At 44.5% G+C, this 21916-nt stretch overlaps 1 protein-coding gene across 4 annotated transcripts in view; it reads left to right on the forward strand.

Annotated features, from left to right (window-relative positions):
* LOC134351817 (uncharacterized) overlaps positions 1-21916 on the forward strand; it is a 57537-nt gene that overhangs the window by 23765 nt on the left and 11856 nt on the right. The window contains exon 3 of one of the 4 annotated variants that reach the window (XR_010019265.1): positions 9580-9759. The exons of 2 other annotated variants lie outside the window; for them this stretch is intronic. The gene's annotated coding sequence lies outside the window, so the exon portion shown is untranslated. Of the gene's footprint in view, positions 1-9579; positions 9805-21916 lie in introns of those variants that run through there. One more of the 4 variants, XR_010019266.1, reaches the window with a different exon arrangement.

A 21916-nucleotide genomic window follows, 5' to 3' on the forward strand; every position in this document is an offset into this window, starting at 1 on the left:
CCGTAAATGCACTCAATGACTTGACCTTCACAGCTGCTCATGGCAACAAATTCCACAGATTTACCACCCTTTGACTAAAGTAATTTCTCTGCATCTCTGTCCTAGGTAGATGTCCTTCAATCCTGAAGTCGTGCCCACTTGTCCTAGGCTCCCCTACCATGAGAAATAACTTTGCCATATCTAATCTGTTCAGCCTTTTAACATTGGGAATATGAGATTCCCCCCCCCCACTCATTCTCCTGAAACTCCAGGGATTAATTACTCAAATTATCAGCTATTATAAGCAAGGCTCGCTCTAGGGGAGTGGCCTTGTCGAGGGAAGTGCCTTGCGAGAAAAGTGCGAGTTTTTGGCTTAGGAGTCTTCGGCGAGGAGGCTGAGAGTGGAGTCTACGCCACAGTTGGAGAGGGTGAGAAGTGGTGAAGAGATGACCGCTAGGCTGATTCAGTGTGCTGCGTGCATGATGTGGGAGGTCAGGGACACTGATAGTGCCTCTGGCTCCTACACCTGTGGAAAATGTGTCCAGATTCAGCTTCTGAAGGACCATGTTGCAGCACTGGAGAGGCAACTGGATGACGTTAGGTTCATCCGGGAGAACAAGAGTTTTCTGGACAGGACCTACAGTGAGGTCGTTACACCCAGGATCCAGGAAGAGAGAAGGAAGACGACGATGAGCAAGGAAAGGATGCTTGAAGTTCAGGAGACCCCGGGAGATGTGCCTCTCGTAAACAGGTTCTCCATCTTGGAAGCTGTCGGGACAGAAGTCAGTGCCAGTCTGAGAAGCGGACGGGTCTGCGAGTCAACAATTGGCGCTGAGGCAAAGCCAAGGAGACCGACGTCAGGCAGAGCCGTGGTAGTAGGGGACTCCATATTGAGAGGTACAAAAAGGGGTTTCTGTGGCAACAGGCGAGACTTAAGGATGGTGTGTTGCCTCCCTGGTGCCGGTATCCAGGATGTCATGGACCGATTGCAGGGAATCCTCAAGACTGAAGGTGAACATCTGGAAGTGGTGGTGCATGTCGGCACAAATGACGTGGGGAAGAAGAGGAAAGATATCCTACAGCGTGACTTCAGAGAACTCGGAAGAAGGGTGAAAAGCAGGACTTCCAGGGTGGTTATCTCCGGTTTGCTTCCAGTTCCTCGTGCTGGAGTGGTCAAGAACAGGGAGATAATGGATGTGAATGTCTGGCTGAGGAACTGGTGCAGGAAGCAAGGATTTACATTCTTGGACCACTGGGGTATGTTTCGGGGTAAGGATGAATTGTACAAAAGGGACGGGTTGCACCTTAATAAGCGGAGCACCAGCATTCTGGCAGGCAGGTTTGCCTCTGCAACACGGGTGTGTTTAAACTAAGTAGTGGGGGGAGGGGACGAACTGGAAACATAAGAATGGAGATAAAGGGAAAGTGAGAATAAGAAAAGATAAGAATGACAGCAGAATGAACAGAGCAGAAAGCTCAAGAAGGGATTGTACAGTATGGACAAGTGAAATAGGAATTGATATGGGAGTTGAGGGGAGTAATGAATTAAAAGTATTATATATGAATGCACGGAGTATAAGAAATAAAGTGGACAAGCTTGAGGCACAGTTGGAAATTGGTAAGTATGGTGTTGTGGGAATAACAGAGACATGGCTTCAAGTGGACAGGGCCTGGGAAATGAATATTCAAGGGTATACGTCCTATCGAAAGGACAGACTGATGGGCAGAGGGGGTGGAGTAGCTCTGTTGGTGAAGAATGATATTCAGTCCCTTGCAAGGGGGGACATAGAATCAGGAGACATAGAGTCAGTATGGATAGAACTGAGAAATTCTAAGGGTAGAAAGACCCTAATGGGAGTTATCTACTGGCCCCCAAACAGTAGTCTGGATGTAGGGTGTAAGTTGAATCAAGAGTTAAAATTGGCATGTTGCAAAGGTAATGCTACAGTTGTTATAGGGGACTTCAACATGCAGGTAGACTGGAGGAATCAGGTTGGTACTGGACCCCAAGAAAGGGAGTTTGTGGAGTCCCTCCGAGATGGATTCTTAGAACAGCTGGTACTGGAGCCTACCAGAGAGAACGCAATTCTAGATTTAGTGTTGTGCAATGAACCGGATTTGATCACGGACCTCGAGGTAAAGGAGTCATTAGGAGGTAGTGACCATAATATGATAAGTTTTAATCTACAATTTGAGAGGGAGAAGGGAAACTCGGAAGTGTCAGTATTACAGTTGAACAAAGGGAACGATGGTGCTATGAGGGAGAAGCTGGCCAAAGCTCAATGGAACAATACCCTAGCAGGGATGACAGTGGAACAGCAATGGCAAGTGTTTCTGGGAATAATGCGGAAGGTGTAGGATCAGTTCATTCCAAAGAGGAAGAATGATCCTATGGGGAGTAAAGGGAGGCCGTGGCTGACAAGGGAAGTAATGGACAGTATAAAAATAAAAGAGAAGTATAACATAGAAAAGACGAGTGGGAAGCTGGAGGATTGGGAAACTTTTAAAGAGCAACAGAAGGTAACTAAAAAGGCAATACGTGGAGAAAAAATGAGGTATGAAGGTAAACTAGCCAAGAATATAAAGGAGGATAGTAAAAAGCTTCTTTAGGTATGTGAAAAGGAAAAAAATAGTTAAGACCAAAATTAGGCCCTTGAAGACAGAAGCGGGTGAATTTATTATGGGGAACAAGGAAATGGCAGACGAGTTGAACAGGTACTTTGGATCTGTCTTCACTAGGGAAGACACAAACAATCTCCCAGATATAATAGTGACCAAAGGACCTAGGGTAATGGATGAACTGAAGGAAATTTATATTAGGCATAGAATCTATAGAACATTGGAAAATGATTACCAATGCGTCCACGATTTCTAAAGCCACCTCCTTAAGTACCCTGGGATGCAGACCATCAGGTCCCGGGGACTTATCAGCCTTCAGACCCAACAGTCTATGGATAGACTGTTGGGTCTGAAGGCTGATAAGTCCCCGGGACCTGATGGTCTGCATCCCAGGGTACTTAAGGAGGTGGCTTTAGAAATCGTGGACGCATTGGTAATCATTTTCCAATGTTCTATAGATTCAGGATCAGTTCCTGTGGATTGGAGGCTGGTTGTTGTGTAAATCCCTCCCTCTGCCAACCCGACGTCAGCGTGTAACATCATTTACACCGTCGTAGCCAGATTACAAACCCAGCACCCGAGTGCCCTCATTACCATCTCGGGTGACTTCCACCAGGTTACCATGGCTAGAACACTGTCCAACTTCACGCAGTATGTGGGCTGTACAACCAGAGGGGAGAGGACTCTGGATTTGATGTACAGTAACGTTAAGGATGCATACAGCTCCTCTCCCCTCCCCCCCACTGGGAGGGTCAGATCACAACCTGGTGCACCTAAAACCCTGCTGTGTGCCTCTGGTGAAGAGTAAACCTGCAACCTCGAGGACAGTGAGAAAATGGTCGGAGGAGGCTTATGAGGCGCTCCAGGGTTGTTTTGAGGTGACAGACTGGCAGGCAGTCTGTGAGCCACATGGAGAGGATATTGATGGGCTCACAGAGTGCATCACTGATTACATCAACTTCTGTGTGGAGTGCAATGTTCCGACAAGAACTGTCCTTTGTTATCCAAATAACAAGCCATGGGTGACAAAAGAAATTAAGGACACCCTGAACGCTAAAAAGAGGACGTTTAGAGATGGAAATAGGGAGGAACTGAGGGCAATACAGAGGGACCTGAAAGCCAGGATCAGGGAGGCTAAAGACAGGTACAGGAGGAAGCGAGTGGAAACTCCAGCAGAACAACATGAGAGAGGTCTGGAGGGGGATGAGGCCATCACTGGGTTCCAGCAAACTAGCAACAGAGGAGCTGAAGGCAGTGTGGACAGGGTTAATGAACATAACCTGTTCTTAACAGATTTGACATTGTGGCCCCTGCCCATCCCCCACATGAGCCATCTGTTGTCAGCCCCCAACCAACACATATTCCACTCTCCCTTCCTACCCCTCCTCACAGTCCCCCACCCTGCTCTCATGGCTAGAAACATAGAAAATAGGTGCAGGAGTAGTCCATTCGGCCCTTCGAGCCTGCGCCGACATTCACTATGATCATGGCTGATCATCCAACTCAGAACCCTGTACCAGCCTTCCCCCCATACCCCCTGATCCCTTTAGCCACAAGGGCCATATCTAACTCCCTTCTTAAATATAGCCAATGAACTGACCTCAACTGTTTCCTGTGGCAGAGAATTCCACAGATTCACCACTCTCTGTGTGAAGAAGTTTTTCCTAATCTCGGTCCTAAAAGGCTTCCCCTTTATCCTCAAACTGTGACCCCTCGTTCTGGACTTCCCCAACATCGGGAACAATCTTCCTGCATCTAGCTTGTCCAATCCCTTTAGGAATTGATATGTTTCAATAAGATCCCCCCTCAATCTTCTAAATTCCAACGAGTATAAGCCTAGTCGATCCAGTCTTTCATCATATGAAAGTTCTGCCATCCCAGGAATCAATCTGGTGAACTTTCTTTGTACTCCGTCTATGGCAAGGATGTCTTTCCTCAGATTAGGGGACCAAAACTGCACACAATACTCCAGGTGTGGTCTCACCAAGGCCTTGTACAACTGCAGTATTACCTCCCTGCTCCTGTACTCGCATCTTCTTGCTATAAATGCCAGCATACCATTCGCCTTTTTCATCTCCTGCTGTACCTGCATGCCCACTTTCAATGACTGGTGTATAATGACACCCAGGTCTCGTTGCACCTCCCCTTTTCCTAATCGTCCACCATTCAGATAATAATCTGTTTTCCTGTTCTTGCCACCAAAGTGGATAACCTCACATTTATCCACATTAATTTGCATCTGCCATGAATTTGCCCACTCACCTAACCTATCCAAGTCACCCTGCATCCTCTTAGCATCCTCCTCACAGCTAACACTGTCGCCCAGCTTCGTGTCATCTGCAAACTTGGAGATGCTGCATTTAATTCCCTTATCTAAGTCATTAATATATATTGTAAACAACTGGGGTCCCAGGACTGAGCCTTGCGGTACCCCACTAGTCACTGCCTGCCATTCTGAAAAGGTCCCGTTTATTCCCACTCTTTGCTTCCTGTCTGCCAACCAATTATCTATCCACATCAATACCTTACCCCCAATACCGTGTGCTTTAAGTTTGACTATACCCCTTCCCCACACGAAACCACCACGGTGGGTTTCACAGCTGAACAGGTGAGATGACAGCTGAAACGTCTCAACCCAAGCAAGGCTGCCGGACCGGATGGTGTCAGTACTAGGGTGCTCAAAGCCTGTGCCCCTCAGTTATGTGGAGTACTTCGCCATGTTTTCAACCTGAGCCTGAGGCTCCAGAGGGTTACTGTACTGTGAACGTCCTGCCTCGTCCCTGTGCCGAAGAGGCCGAGCCCCAGCGGCCTCAATGACTACAGACCTCCCACATCATGAAGACCCCAGAGAGACTTATTCTGGAGCTGCTCCGGCCTATGGTCAGGCCACACTTAGATCCCCTCCAGTTCGCCTACTAGCCCCAACTAGGAGTTGAGGATGCCATCGTCTACCTGCTGAACCGTGTCTACGCCCACCTGGACAAGCCAGCGAGCACTGTGAGGGTCATGTTTTTTGACTTCTCCAGTGCGTTCAACACCATCCACCCTGCTCTGCTGGGGGAGAAGCTGACAGCGATGCAGGTGGATGCTTCCCTGGTATCATGGATTCTTGATTACCTGACAGTACGTGTGCTTGCAACACTGTGTGTCCGGCAGAGTGATCAGCAGCCCTGGTGCTCCACAGGGGACTGTCTTGTCTCCCTTTCTCTTCACCATTTACACCTCGGACTTCAACTACTGCACAGAGTCTTGTCATCTTCAGAAGTTTTCGGATGACTCTGCCATAGTTGTATGCATCAGCAAGGGAGATGAGGCTGAGTATAGGGCTACGGTAGGAAACTTTGTCACACGGTGTGAGCAGAATTATCTGCAGCTTAATGTGAAAAAGACTAAGGAGCTGGTGGTAGACCTGAGGAGAGCTAAGGTACCGGTGACCCCTGTTCCCATCCAGGGGGTCAGTGTGGACATGGTGGAGGATTAAGAATACCTGGGGATACGAATTGACAATAAACTGGACTGGTCAAAGAACACTGAGGCTGTCTACAAGAAGGGTCAGAGCCGTCTCTATTTTCTGAGGAGACTGAGGTCTGTTAACATCTGCCAGACGATGCTGAGGATGTTCTGCGAGTCTGTGGTGGCCAGTGCTATCATGTTTGCTGTTGTGTGCTCGGGCAGCAGGCTGAGGGTAGCAGACACCAACAGAATCAACAAACTCATTCGTAAGACCAGTGATGTTGTGGGGATGGAACTGGACTGTCTGACAGTGGTGTCTGAAAAGAGGATGCTGTCTAAGTTGCCTGCCATCTTGGTCAATGTCTCCCATCCGCTACATAATGTGCTGGGTGGGCACAGGAGTACATTCAGCCAGAGACTCATTCCACCGAGATACAGCACAGAGCGTCATAGGAAGTCATTCCTGCCCGTGGCCATCAAACTTTACAACTCCTCCCTTGGAGGGTCAGACACCCTGAGCCAATAGGCTGGTCCTGGACTTGATTCATAATTTACTGACATAATCTGCATATTACTATTTAACTATTTATGATTCTATCACTATTTATCATTTATGGTGCAACTGTAACGAAAACCAATTTCCCCCAGGATCAATAAAATATGACTATGACTATGACTATGACTAATGTTGTCCCTCTTTTCAAGAAGGGAGGAAGAGAGAAAACAGGGAATTATAGACCGGTTAGCCTGACATCGGTGGTGGGAAAGATGCTGGAGTCAATTATAAAAGATGAAATTATGACACATCTGGATAGTAGTAACAGGATTGGTCCAAGTCAGCATGGATTTACGAAAGGGAAATCGTGCTTGATTAATCTTCTGGAATTTTTTGAGGATGTAACTATGAAAATGGACAAGGGAAAGCCAGTGGATGTAGTGTACCTGGGCTTTCAAAAAGCCTTTGATAAAGTCCCACATAGGAGATTAGTGGGCAAAATTGGGGCATATGCTATTGGGAGCAGAGTACTGACATGGATTGAAAATTGGCTGGCTGACAGAAAACAAAGAGTAGCGATTAACGGTTCCCTTTCGGAATGGCAAACAGTGACCAGTGGGGTACTGCAGGGTTTAGTGCTAGAACCGCAGCTGTTTACAATATATATTAATGATTTAGATGAGGGAATTAAAAGTAACATTAGCAAATTTGTCGATGACACAAAGCTGGGTGGCAGTGTGAAATGTGAGGAGGATGTTATGAGAATGCAGGGTCACTTGGACAGGCTGGGTGAGAGGGCAGATGCATGGCAGATGCAGTTTAATGTGGATAAATGTGAGGTTATCCACTTTGGTGTTAAGAATAGGAAGGCAGATTATTATCTAAATGGAGTCAGTTGGAAAAGGGGAAGGACAATGAGATCTCGGTGTTCTTGTACATCAGTCACTGAAAGCAAGCATGCAAGTACAGCAGGCAGTGAAGAAAGCTAATGGCATGTTGGCCTTCATAACAAGGGGAATTGAGTATAAGAGCAAAGAGGTCCTTCTGCAGCTGTACAGGGCCCTGGTGAGACTACACCTGGAGTACTGTGTGCAGTTTTGATCTCCAAATTTGAGGAAGGATATTCTTGCTATTGAGGGAGTGCAGCATAGATTCACAAGGTTAATTCCTGGGATGGCGGTACTGTCTTATGTCGAAAGATTGGAGCGACTGGGCTTGTATACTCTGGAATTTAGAAGGCTGAGAGGGGATCTTATTGAAACATATAAGATTATTAAGGGATTGGACACGCTGGAGGCAGAAAGCATGTTCCCACTGATGGGTGAGTCCAGAACCAGAGGCCACAGTTTAAGAATTAGGGGTAGGCCATTTAGAACGGAGTTGAGCAGAAACTTTTTCACCCAGAGTGTGGTGGATATATGGAATGCTCTGTCCCAGAAGGCTGTGGAGGCCAAGTCTCTGGATGCTTTCAAAAAAGAGATGGATAGAGCTCTTAAAGATAGCGGAATCAAAGGTTACGGGGATAAGGCAGGAACTAGATACTGATTGTGGATGATCAGCCATGATCACTGTGAATGGCAGTGCTGGCTCGAAGGGCCAAATTGCCTACTCCTGCACCTATTGTCTATTGTCCAAGAGTTGCCAGACGTTCCTCATATGGCAATCCTTTCATTCCTGGAATCATTCTCGTGAATCTTCTCTGAACCCTGTCCAATGTCAGTATATCCTTTCTAAAAGGAGCTGGCAGACGACAGAGTAGAAAGGCTTTGGCTCAATGGGTCAAGGTGAGGTAGGGTTGCCTGTGTAGAATACAGACAGGAAGAATGTGTGTGAGGCAAGTGTTCTGGGCTCAGTGTCAGACGTGGGAAGTCCAGGAGACTCCCAGCCTCCAGGACGGCCACATCTGCACCAAATGCGTCGAACTGCAGTTCCTTAAGAACCGCGTGAGGGAACTGGAGATGCAGCTCAATGACCTCGTCTGGTCAGGGAAAGTGAGGAGGTGACAGACAGGTGCTTTGGCAGGTAGTCACACCAGGGCCTGGGGAGACAGATAAGTGGGTAACAGTGAGGAGCGGAAAGGACAGGAGTCAGATGCTAGAGAGCACCCCTGTGGCTGTACCCCTTGACAATAAGTGCTCCTGCTTGAGTACTTTTGGTGGGGACGACCTACCTGGGGGAAGCAACAGTGGCTGCGGCTCTGGCTCAGAGTCTGGCCCTGTGGCTCAGAAGGGTAGGGGAAGTAAGAGGATGGCAGCAGTGACAGGTGACTCTATAGTTAGGGGGTCAGACAGGCGATTCTGTGGACACAGGAAAGAAGCACAGATGGTAGTTTGCCTCCCAGGTGCCAGGATCCGGGATGTTTCTGATCACGTCCACGATGTCCTGAAGTGGGAAGGAGAACAGCCAGAGGCCATGGTATCTATTGGTACCAACGACATAGGCAGGAAAAGGGAGGAGGTCCTGAAAGCAGACTACAGGGAGTTAGGAAGGAAGTTGAGAAGCAGGACCACAAAGATAGTCATCTCGGGATTGCTGCCTGTGCCACGTGACAGTGAGTGTAGGAATAGAGTGAGGTGGAGAATAAATGCGTGGCTGAGGGATTGGAGCGGGTGACAGGGGTTCAGAATTCTGAAGCATTGGGACCTCTTTTGGGGTAGGAATGACCTGTACAAGAAGGACGGGTTATACTTGAATCCCAGGGGACCAATATCCTGGCGGGGAGGTTTGCTAAGGCTATTGGGGAAAGTTTAAACTAGAATTGCTGGGGATGGAGAGACGGAGGAAGAGGCAGTTGGCTTGGAGACAATGCGAGAGGGAGGATAGACAGGAGGCAGGACTAATGAAGTCCTGACGAAGGGTCTCGGCCTGAAACGTCAACTGCACCTCTTCCTAGAGATGCTGCCTGGCCTGCTGCGTTCACCAGCAACTTTTATGTGTGTTGCTTGAATTTCCAGCATCTGCAGAATTCCTGTTGTTCAGTTTTATCTTTATTTTGTTTTAGGAAATTATTGCTAATCCATTTGTTTTTGCAGCCATAAGAGACGTCAGAGAAGATAGGGTGTTATCATCATCAGGCTCAACCAAGATATACAATTGTGTGTCATCGGTATAACTGGAAATCAAGTTTATGTTCTCTGATGATGTCTCCTGAAGGGAGCATGTATAATGAGAAGAGTTGGGGACCAAGACAGCTTCCCTGGCAACACCAAGAGGTACAGTACATTGTATCCTAGAAAAATAGTCTCCAAGACAGACAAAACATTTTCTCTAAGATACTGTTTATGAGTGAAACCAATCAAAGGCACTACTGGAGAGGCCAAGACAGTTCTCAAGGGAATCTAGGAAAAGGTTCTGGTCAATTATGCTAAAGGTAGCACCTAAATCTTGGAAAGTTAGACCTGAGACCTTGTTGGCATCAGTACTGAGCCTAAGGTTGCTGACAATTTTCGTAAGGACTGTGCTATGAGCCCTGTGCCCCTGTGCATCTGTATTTGTTATTTGTTGTCATATCGAGAGTTGTTAAGACCTTGTGCTTTCTGTTTAATCTTGTCAAGTTTATTTTGACTGTCTCAGGTTTTCACTCTACTGTGATTATCTGAAGGGACTCCCAATTAGCGCTTATTGCGTGGTCCTTGCGTGTGTTTTGAGAATGATTCAGCTTGTGGTGTCACTCGGTCAAGGCACTGATGTTTTGTTCGAATTCCTATGAATAAACTCTTGTTTCCAACTCCACATAGGAGTCTGTTGTTTCTCCTCACCTGGGTTCAATCGTCTGTCAGCATACCCCATGACAGGCTGTCTCTGTGCTGTGGTTTTCTTCAAAAACTGACTGAAACCTTTTTTAGAATATGTTCTCATTTAGGAAGTTGCTGAGTTAGTTGAAAATAATTTTCTCAAGAGTTTTGCACAAGATTTGATATAGACCTGTAGTTAGCTAGTACCTCACTATCAAGGCTTGGCTTTTTAAGTAAGAGTTTGATAGCCACAATTTTGAAGGCAAACTCCAATTTCAAAGGATTAGTTTAATAATTTTAGATTATGAGGACACTCAGTCCTCGTTTATTGTCATTTAGAAATGCATGCATTAAAAAATGATACAACATTCCTCCAGAATGATATCACAAAAAAACACAGGACAAACCAAGACTAAAACTTGATAAAGAGCAGACCATAGGCACAGTAAAAAAAAGTCTCAAAGTCCCGATAGCCTCATCATTCCACGCAGGCGGCAGAAGGGAGAAACTCTCCCTGCCATGATCCTCCCAGCGCCGCAAACTTGCTAATGCAGCAAGTTTGAAGTACCCGACCGCAGCGGACTCCGAGTCTGTCCGAAAACTTCGAGCCTCCGACCAGCCCCTCCGACACAGCCTCTCTGAGCACCATCCTCTGTCAAGCGCTTCGACCCCGCCGAGCAACAAGCAAAGCCAAGGACTTGGGGCCTTCCCCCCGGGAGATTCTGGACCACACAGTAGCAGCAGCAGCGAAGCAGGCATTTCAGAAGTTTCACCAGATGTTCCTCCGTGCTCTCACGTCTGTCTCCATCAAATCAGGGCTGTGCACGGCACCCTACTTGTCAAATAACAGACATCACCACCAGAGTGGCCGCTGCAGCTGCATCGCGCTGCCATCTTCTCCTCCTCCTTTTTCTAAAGGAATTGAATACACTATTAAAAGAGTCCTTAAGTGTGGTAGATACAAGGTCGAGACAGCAAGTAAATGGCTTACTCTTTGTTACAATTTGTGTAACATTGGAATGGCTGTGAAAAAGAACTGGTTAGCAGAGAGGAGGAAATAGTTAGGGAAGGATCATACATACCATTGATTGTGCAAATCCCAACTATATCTTATCCGATTTCCTATCTATATCCCAACTATATAAAACTTTATATCTTCTAACCACAGAGGGATTCTCATCAATCTTCTGCGTACTTGTATCAAACACATAAAAGATCATTGCTTCTACTTCTTTAATTTCACCAAGGCTACTTGGTTTCAGACCTCATTACATACAAGAACTAAATTACAGAGATCAAGTGAATTCATAATGCCAGTATTATTGAATTTTCTCTAGCAGTTTATTTTAAAATGAGAATCTTCTCCCTTGTAAACTATAATGGAATATTCTCTTCTACATTGAGAACTCCATATAAAAGTGAATTACAGTTGTTCCCACTGAAAGAGAGAGAGCAGGTGTTCGTGCATTTGATGTAACTCCATTTGACTGAAACTTAATCCAAGCTCTTAAGTTTAAAAACTGACCATTCTTATGTTGTCTAATTATTCTGGTCACTCCTCTCCAATTATTCTGTAACCAGCTGTAAACCTACTTAAGTGTTCAGTGGTGGGGAGGGACAGCACATGGATATCTGAAAACAAAACCTGCAGAATTGAATAGACAGATAAATAAATATTGCAAAAGGGGAGGAGTAAGGTAGTGTCCATGGACTGTTCAGAAATTTGATGGCAGAAGGGAAGAAGCTGTTCCTAAACATTGTGTGTGGGTTTTCAGTACCTTCTCCTTGATGGTAGTAATGAGAAGAGAGGATAATCTGGATTCTGAAGATGCCACCTTCTTGAGTAATCACATTTGAAGATGTCCTTGATGGTGGGGAGGGTTGTACCTGTGAGGAAGCTGGCTGAATCTACAACCCTCTGCAGTCTTTTTTAATCCTGCACATTGGTGCTTGCAGGATTGGTGGTTACATTGGTGGTGTTGCAATAAGTCAGAGTGCTCATCACCATATGTCTAAAGAAATTTGCTATCGAGTCTTTGGTGACATTCCATATCTCCTCAATCTCTTAATGAGTTACAGCTGGCAGCTTTTCTTCATGACTGCATCAATGTGCTTTGCTGAATATATATGGTAGATCCTCTGAGATGTGGATGCCCAGGAGCATGAAACTGCTCACCCTTTCCAACACTGGCCCCTCAGTGAGGACTGTTCTGGGTTCTCCCAACTTCACCTTCTAAAGTCCACAGTCAATTTTTTGGTCTTTCTGACATTGAGTTGTCGTCGTTGTTGCAATGTCACTCAACTAGCTGATCTTTTTCACTCCTCTATGCTTCTTCGTCACCATCTAAGTTTCTGTCAACAACAGTGATGTCATCGGTGAAGTTATAGCTGGCATGTGAGATGTGCTTAGCCATGCAGCTATGAGTGTAGAGAGAGTAGAGCAGTAGTAGAGAGAGCTAAGCACGCATCCTAGAGGTGTGCCTGTGTTGATCGTCAACAAAGAGGAAATGTTATTTCCCATCCGTACTGAGCTCCCAATAAGTCAAGGATCCAGTTGCAGAGGAAAGTACAAAGGCTCAGGTTGCAAAACTTTTTGATTAGGATCGAGGAGTTAATGAAGTTGTATACTGAGCTATAATTAGTAAACAGGGGAATGATCTGTATATATATATATATATAAATATATATATGGTGCTGTTGTCTAGATGCTCCAAAGTTGAATAGAGAGCCAGTGAGATTGCATCTGCTATAGACCTGTTATGAAGTTGGGCAAATTTCTGAAGCAAGAATTAATTATAGCCATGACTAACCTCTCAAGGCACTTCATCACAGTAGATGTGTGTGCTACTGGGTAACAATCCTTGAGGAAGCTCACTCTGCTCTTCTTGGACACCAGTATGATTGTCACTCTTTTGGAGCAGATGGGAATCTCCATCTGCAGAAGTGAGAGAATGAAAATGTCATTGAAGACTCCTGCCATTTGATTGGAACAGGTTTACAGCTCCTTGCCAAGTGTACCTTCAGGGCCAGATGCCATGTGAGGGTTCACCCTCTTGAAAGATGTTCTGACATCGGCCCCTGAGACAGGTATCACAGGGTCACCAGTTGCTGAAGGGGCTCACACAGGCATAATGTTATTTTCCCTTTCAAAGTGTGCATAAAAGGTATGGAGCTCATCAGAGAGAGAAGCATCACAGCCATTTATTCTGTTAGGTTTCACCTTTTAATAAGTAATGGTATGTAAAATCTGCCACAGCTGCTGAGCATCCAATTGTGTAACACACATAAAAGTTGCTGGTGAACGCAGCAGGCCAGGCAGCATCTCTAGGATTAGGTACAGTTGACGTTTCAGGCCGAGGCCCTTCATCAGGACTAACTGAAAGAAGAGCTAGTAAGAGATTTGAAAATGGGAGATCCAAAATGATAGGAGAAGACAGGAGGGATAGGGATGGAGCCAAGAGCTGGACAGGTGATTGGCTCATATCCCTTTTCTACAAATCATTTTTGGCGATTCTGTCCCGGGGGGGTGGTGTTCATCACGATTGGAATATAGGTGATAAATGGCTAATACACTCAATTTCGTTTCTAAAAGGGTTTATCTAACGAATTTAATATTAAACACACAGCGCATATTTTCCTCATATGACTATAGTGATTAGTCAATTGACAGGGGAGCTTGAAGTAAGTGTTGAACGAATTCCCAGTAGAAGTGGCAGAAGCAGGTTCGATATTATCATTTAAAGAAAAATTGCATAGGTATATGGACAGGAAAGGAATGGAGGGTTGTGGGCTGAGTGCAGGTCGATGGGACCAGGTGAAAATAGCGTTCGGCACGGACTAGCAGGGCAGAGATGACCTGTTTCCATGCTGTAATTGTTATATGGTTATATAAGTAAGTCAATAGCATCATAACATTTTAAGTAACGTTTGGACAGCACATATTTTCCCCGTATGAACATATAAAATCATTGCAATGCACCGATATCGCTGAATCAGTGGGAGCCCTGGGCTTGTTTCCCTGCAACAAGATGGTCCTATCGAGGGGAGACAGGAGACGTCAATACTTAAAGGGGGTTCCTTATGTTCAGTCTATTCCCCAATTTAGTTTTCTTTGCATTCATTGCAGAAAACTCTGCTTCGCAGAAAAATGTTGGAAATGGAAGCAACTTTTTCAGTGCTTTCGTGGCTACCTCAGGATATTTAGCCCTGACTTTGATCCAGAATGCCGGCAGAGATGTTATGTCAAACATACTTTTCAGCCCGCCGTCATTTGCAAGCTCGAGGAGTTGATCTCTTTCCCGTGCTGACATGGATGATGCGTGCGTAATGACCTCGTGTGCGTAATGGTTAAACAGTGGCCGTGACAGGGAATGAGGAAAGGTGCAGCTGACTCATATCGCCAAATCATATCGTTTCCTCGTGGCCCGGTGGTTGGGGACCGCTGATCAAGCCCTCAGCAGACTTAATATCTTGGTACATCCATGGTTTCTGGTTTAGAAGACTTGGCATGTTCCAGAAGGCACACTGTCATCCGTGCACTTGATGAGCAATGTTCTCTCTAATTTTTAGTGGTCAGTGTACGCAAAAATCTTATGTTGTGCAATTTTTTTTTCCTATGACAAAAGTATGTGCGCACTGAATGCACGTATGGCACAGTTTATGTAGGTGTACAAAATATTTGACATAAAACTGCACAGAATAACCACAAAATAACATACATATTTAAGTCACTGTTATTTTTTCTCTCTCCTGTCTTTGGCATTAACCCATTCTTTGTAAACTCTATCTAGACTAATAGACTTTTGATTCTCATTAACATATCCAAATGACATTCACCTATACGGTTTTTCAGCTTGTTTTTGAGTTGATTCATTAGGCTAAAACCTCACTTACAGTCCACACTAGACGCAAGAAAGGTTCCCCGAATGTCCATCAACTGTGCAAAGTCGCAAAACTGTTCATTTTGAAGTACAAATGCCACCATTTGAGCAAAGTTTGAAATCAGTTTGGATTTAATTTTTTCTTGCACAGAAAATTTTAAATCATTAAACTGTCTAACTATTACAGTATTTTCAGCTAGAAAATCATGATATTTTAGACATAAGGCATTAACTTGTTCATCACCAAATGTGAAGTCACAATCTGCAATTGTGGAGAAATCAAAAGCTGACCATTCTTGTACCTCATCTTTAGGAAACCTTTCTTCGAAATGAACACAAAGACTATTTATAAAATTCAACAGCGAACTTGTATCTACTGTGATGTTATCTTCACGTTGTTGGCTTAGCAAAACTTTAACTTTGTCACTCCACGAAACATTGTCTCCCAGATACTGCTTTCTTATCTTGTTAATTTTGCCTCGCGCAAAATGAAGTGATTCAATCGGTGTGAGGCCACTCTCTTGCAGATTCTTGCACAGTGCAGCCAGTTCATCAAAGACGTCACTTAAAACCTGTAAAGCTAATTTGTATGTGATGTTTATCAATTTCTTGTGACGGTACTTAGCCACAGGGTCAGTTGACTGATCTTTTTCAATAAAAGCTTAGTAAGCTATCTACAGGATTTGAAACAGATCTTTGTAAACTTTATCGCAAACAACAGGAATTCTGCAGATGCTGGAAATTCAAGCAACATACATCAAAGTTGCTGGTGAACGCAGCAGGCCAAGCAACATCTATAGGAAGAGGCGCAGTCGACGTTTCAGGCCGAGACCCTTCGGCCTGAAACGTCGACTGCGCCTCTTCCTATAGATGTTGCTTGGCCTGCTGCGTTCACCAGCAACTTTGATGTATGTTGTTTGTAAACTTTATGATATGAACACTGTCCGCCAAAGATGGCTGCCACCATGATGCAGCTGTACAAACCGGAACTGGTAAAGTGAGGTGACGTAAATTAGTGACGTGCATTGTGGTATTTAACATTTAGCTAAAAGATTATTTTCAATAAGTATAATTATTAATTACTGCATTATTTTAGGTAACTAACCTTTTGTGCGCACATTATTTTCCTTTGTGCGCTGGTTGAAAAATGTGTTCGCACGCACACAGCTTAGAGGGAACATAGTTGATGAGGTCGGTGTCAACTGGTAAATATTCAATCCCTAAATATTGTCCAGTTCACTTATTCAAAGCAGTCATGAAAGCACTCCTCCGCCTCCCCTGACCATACATTTGCAGTTCTCACCATTGGTGCTGCGGTCCTCAGCCTCTGCCTGTTTGCCGGGAGAAGTACAGCCAGGTGTTTGGACTTGCCAAAATGCAAGCATGGGACGGCACGGTAAGTGTTCTTGATCACAAACAAGAGAAAATCTGCAGATGCTAGAAATCCAAGCAACAAACATGAAATGCTGAAGGAACTCAGCAGGACAGGCAGCATCTATGGAAAAAAGGTACAGTCGACGTTTCAGGCCAAAACGCTTTGGCAGGACTGGAGAAAAATGGTGGGGGAGGAAATAGACTTCCTCGTCTTCACCTACCACCCCACCAGCCTCGGTGTCCAGCACATATTTCTCTGAAACATGCGCCATCTCCAACTGAGTCCCACCACCAAACACATCTTTCCCTTCTCCACCCTCCCATTTTCTGCTTTTTGCAGGGATAATAGGGTTGCAACTTCCTTGTCCACTCATCCGTCCCCACTGATCTCTCTATGGCACTTATTCTTGCAAGTGGAACAAGTGCTACACCTGCCCCTACACCTCCTCCCTCACTCCATCCAGGGCCCCAAACAGTCCTTCCATGTAAGGCGACACTTAACCTGTGAATCTGTTGGGGTCATATACTGTGTACGGTAGTCCCGGTGTGGCCTCCTGTATATCGGTGAGACCCAACGTAGACTGGGAAACTGCTTTGCTGAGCATCTACGCTCCATCGGCCAGAACAAGCAGGATCTCCCAGTAGCCACCCATTTTAATTCCACTTCCCATTCCCATTCCTATTCTGATATGTCCGCCTATGGCCTCCTGCACTGTTGTGATGAGGCCACACTTAGGTTGGAGGAACAACACCTTATCTGGGTAGCCTCCATCCTGATGGCATGAACATCAATTTCTCAGACTTCCAGTAATGCCTCCCCACTTTCACCATTTTCCATCCCCTTTTCCCCCTCTCATGTTATCTCCTTGCCTGCCTATTGCCTCCCTGTGGTGCTCCTCCCCACCCGTCTTTTCTTCCATGGCCTTCTGTCTCTATCACCAATCAACTTCCAAGCTCTTTGCTTCATGCCTCCCCCTCCAAGTTTCACCTATCGCCTGGTGTTTCTCTCTTGCCTCCCCCCACCTTTCAAATCTACTCCTCAACATTATTCACCATCTTCTTCTCTCTGCTATTGAAGCAGGAAGTTGGGACATCGACAGAAGGCATCTACATGCACACCAGATCTTATAGGCGGCTGTTCAACCCTGTGCGCCAGAGAGCAAGAACAAAGGTGCAAAAGATCTTAATATGTGACATGCTCTTTGCCGATGACGCTGCTATAACCTCGCACACCAAACAGCAACTACAAACTCTCATGGACCGCTTCTCTAAGGCATGCAAGGACTTCGGGCTTACCATCAGCCTAAAGAAAACAGATGTCCTTGCCCAGAACGTAGTGCAGACACCAGTCATTACCATCGACAATTACGATCTAGAAGTGGTCCACGAGTTCACATACTTGGGGTCGACCATTAGCGATACCTTCTTCCTCAAAGCTGAAATCAGTAGGCATATCAGCAAAGCAGCATCGAACCTTGCTTGACTCTCTTCACGGGTCTGGGAGAATCCAAAACTTGCTACAAAGACCAAGACTGCGTGTACAATGCATGTGTTATCAGCACCCTCTTGTATGGTAGTGAGACTTGGACCATCTACTCCAAGCAGGAGAGGAAACTCAATAGTTTTCACCTGCGCAGCCTTCGCCGCATCCTCGGCATCACCTGGAGAGACAAAGTCCCAAACTCTGAGGTCCTCTCCCGCGCTGGACTTCCCACAATGTTCACGCTTTTAAGACAATGCAGACTGCGCTGGCTGGTCCATGTCCGTCGTATGAAGGATGGTAGACTGCCAAAGGACATCCTGTATGGAGAACTAGCAACAGGCAAGAGGAATGTTGGTAGACCCCAGCTTCGCTTCAAGGACCTCTGCAAGCGTGACATGAAAGCCTTAAAAATCAACACAGAGTGCTGGGAGGATACTGCAGATGACCGCAACAAATGGCGAGGTACTCTTCAGCAACACCTACAGCAAGGTGAAAGAGTGATCCTGAGTCAGTTTGAGGAGCAGAGAGCACAGCGGACAACAATTCCACGATGCCCTACACATGCAGCAACTGTGGCAGAGCCTGCCATTCCAGGATCGGCCTCAATAGCCACAGTCGATGCTGCTCGACAAACCAGTGACTACCAGAGGCGCAGTACCCATGGTCGACCGTGACTGACGGAGGCCACGCACACCCAGTGGTCAAACCTGGTTTCTGGACACGGGAAAAAAATTGTATCTCTCAAATGTGAAGTTTTTACTTGGGACAAAATACTCCTCAAATTTTGTCATCGGAGTATCCAACATAAAAGCTGTCTCATCAATTTGAAAGCTGTTATAAGTGCCCAAAGCATCTTTGCCAATTATATGCAGAAAAATAGATGCCTTAATTTTTCACCAGTCCTTCCTGCTCTGCAAGCAGCTAAACAGTTAGATTGCCAGTAAACTGCTAAAATGTGGGAGGACTTAGCTTAACCATGATGGAGTCTCTTGGCCTCTCACCTGAATCTCTCTTAGTTAAACCAGTGACTGCTGAATTTTGGGAAAAAGGTGCTCTCTCATTTCTCTCCTTCGTAACTGGCATCTCTTTCTCAGTCGCGCATGATATTCATTTATTCTTCGTGTTTAGACCTCATGCTGTCTTCTGACGCCATGTTATGTTTGTTCTTGATGAAGACAAGCTTGTTGTGGATTTACATTAGAACATTTTATTACTGAACTGCTGCTCAACCCTGTGTACATGCAACCAGATCATCATTTTAGTTTCCAGTTCCAAGTGAACCCCTTGCATTGCTCACTGGGAACTGAAGTTCTTTATGCACACCTTGTATTCAGATGATTTGTTCATGGGATTCATGAATGCAGTAAAGTTCTGATAATCCATTATCCAGTTACTCAGAAATCCCTGTAGCTCACTGGGTAATGTTTAATCTCATAGGATCCCTGTTTCCATTGCTGAGAGAGTTTCAAAGAATGATTTATCAAGCTCACTTTAAGCTCCTTGAGTCCCTGTTTCCATTGCCCAACTTTAGAATTATTGATTTTACTGGAAAACTTAATAATAACATCCAGTCGTCAAGAGATCTGCCAGTCCAACATCAGGAAATGAAATGCCAAGATAATCTTTAAATTATTCCTCCCACCTTTAACAAAGCTTTTTTAAATCTCTTTCATAATTGGCACTATTCCCAGAAACTCCATGTGTTAATTTTAAATGGGCAGCAAGGTGTGTTAGAAAGATATACTGCCCGGTATTTTGTGATTTGCCCTGGCTGTGATGTCCCCCCTTCTTCACAGCTCCAGAAGTAACTCTCGTTCCTTTTACGGTATCGTACAATAGTTCAAACCATGGGACCTGCTTTGAGCAATCTACAAAGGCTGACAAAAGGTTATTGACTCTTTCACTTTCCATATTTGCTGCACATCCTTTTTTAATATTTCTGGCATTTCAAAATTCAAAGTAAATTTATTACTAAAGTATGCATATGTCGCCATTTACTACCCTGAGATTCATTTTTCTTGTGGACGTTCACAGTAGAACAAAGAAATACAATAGAATCAACAAAAAGCTACATGCTATCTTTTGCTCCTCACAGAACTTTAACTTTTCATTATAGGCAATTTGAAGCATTAATATCAGTTGATATCTTGAAGAAATATGGTAATTTACCATTTAAAGGCTACTACTAACTGCCTTCATTACGTCATTCTAATTATTTGAATTGCAAAATGTAGTTCCTCCTCAATTTAGTAAACTTTACAAAAATTGAATCAAAAAAGGAACAAAAACTGGGTGTGTTACCACATTGAAGATGAATGTGGCAACACATATGAGGATAAAATGTGATCTGTAAACAAGAACATGGGTTTGCTTTATAAAGGTTATTGACCGGTTCAAAGCATAATCACAACCATTCACTTAGTTTTAAACATTACAAAGGTCTTTACTCATTTAGTCTGATATAGCAACATCAAGTATTCCTGTGAAAATTGGAGCATCCAAGACTTTATTTGCCTAAATAAATTTTATAATTTATATTTTAGTAGCTTCTGAAGAAATGAATAACAAGATTGATCATTATTTTGTGAAAGGGATCTGGAGTGAGGAGTGAGATCATCCAAGAAGAATCTCCCAATAAATGGGTTGCAAACTGTAGGCAAACCATTTCACCTTTATTACCAATAAAGGACTGTTTTACCATTCAGTGACCCTCTAAAATAAGCTAAATCTTGAAATAGTTCTGATAGTCTCTGTAAGAGGCATCGAGTTCAAAAGACAAGAGATTCTGTTGCAACTTTATAAATTTCTGGTTGGGCCACATCTGGAGTTTGCATTCATTTCTGGTCTCCCCACTGTAGGATGGATGTTGAGGCTTTGGAGAAGGTGAAGAAGAGGTTTACCAGGATTCTGCCTGATTAAAAGGGCATGCACTACAATGAGAGGATGAACAAATTTGGGTTGTTTTCTCTGGGGCTTTGGAGGCCGAAGGGAGATCTGACAAAGGTTTCTAAGATTATGAAAGGCAAGATAGAATAGTCAGGGTGTATCTGTTTCTCAGGGTTGACGTGCCTTAATACCAGAGAGCATGCCTTGAAGGTGAGAGAGGGCAGGTTCAAAGGGGATGTGAGAGGTAAGTTTTTTACTCAGAGTGGTGGATGCCTGGAATACACTACCTGGTATGGTAGAGGCAAATACATTAGAGGCTTTTAAGAGATGTTTGGATAGGCACATGGATGTAAGGAAGATGGAGGGATATGGATCTCGTGTAGATAGGAAGGATTGGGGTTTGGTGTTTTTGTTTTGCTTTTTAGCTGATTTGGCACAACACTGGCCTGAATAGCCTGTTTCTGGGCTTATGTTCTATGTTTTCAATTAAGCTAAGCCGCTGTAATTTTTGATTCACAGTAAGTTTCAATTAATGTGTGAAGATTTACAGGAAATTCAAAGCTCTGCAGTAAAATCACAGCTAATTATGCAATGCAAGACCCTATACACAATGCATGGGAAGTGTTCCTTTGTGTTTTGATGTAACAAAACTGGAGAAAACTTTGTAAAATATACACTTATAGAGTAACTGTTGTAGGTGCTGAAAATACAATGGAAAAAATGAAAGATATTTCTAAGAAAAAAAGAATTCCCAGTAAATTCACACAACCTTTTTGATGAAATTGTGCTGCAACAACATAATGCAGTTTATGGATTTGCACTCTTGTTTACCGTTAAACTAGGGCAGAAATTTAGAGCTTAGGAGGACCATGGTGCCTAACAGTGACTCCTTTGCTTTCATCTTCAGAAACAGCTCTATTTCTATCTTTGTTATCTCTTTTCTTCCTTTTCAAGGCTCTTTTGAAGACCTTGACCTGGAGTTGCACGCTGACTTTAGTTCTTTGCAGAAATG

This window comes from Mobula hypostoma, chromosome 9 (genome assembly GCF_963921235.1).
Source record: "Mobula hypostoma chromosome 9, sMobHyp1.1, whole genome shotgun sequence".
Classification (NCBI taxonomy): Eukaryota; Metazoa; Chordata; class Chondrichthyes; order Myliobatiformes; family Myliobatidae; genus Mobula; species Mobula hypostoma.